Below are 692 nucleotides of genomic sequence, written 5' to 3'. Positions count from 1 at the left end.
TTCTTGAACAGAAAAGAGAAGTGGCTAGAAGGCTAGTAGAGAATCTTCTGATGGCACTGCACAGAAAGATTCAAAAGGATGGGAGGTGAAATAAATCTTAGCTGCCAGGAGGCAGATACAAAATGGAGTTTCTCCCCCAGAGCCCTTGGATGCCAGCAGCCCTGCTGACACTTTGGCTTTAAACTGCCGGCCTCCTGAACTGTGAAAAATATATTTGTGTTAGTTAAGTCACCCCATTTGTGATAGCTTGTTAAGACATCCCAAGACATAAAACCAGTCTCTGGCTACTTCACCCTTTGTAACCCAGAGGTAATGACAGAAGATGTAAGCCAGTTCTTAATCTTTAGTCTGTTTCCCTCTTTCCCTATGTTTTCCCCACACTTTACAGTACCCTAATGCCAACCCTTTACTGTCAACCATTGTATCAAGCTATGCTTCCAGTATCACATGGTATTCTCCTTTTTCTCTCTCCTTCTCTGAAAACACCAGTCTTCTTGGATTAGGGATGCCCTTACTACAATATGACCTGCATACAAAGACACTATTTCTAAAAAAGGCCACATTTGCAGACATGATATTCAAGGCTTGAACTTGTCTTTCTTAGGAGGGCAATCCCCCAGGGTGGGCTAAAACATTGGTTGATGCTGTGTATAGAGGTCCTCTGCCCTAGCCTCTGCCTGAGGTGCCACCAG

Source organism: Octodon degus, unplaced genomic scaffold (genome assembly GCF_000260255.1).
Source record: "Octodon degus isolate 3935 unplaced genomic scaffold, OctDeg1.0 scaffold00173, whole genome shotgun sequence".
In the NCBI taxonomy this organism is placed as follows: domain Eukaryota; kingdom Metazoa; phylum Chordata; class Mammalia; order Rodentia; family Octodontidae; genus Octodon; species Octodon degus.
Note: the sequence above shows the minus strand (reverse complement) of the source record.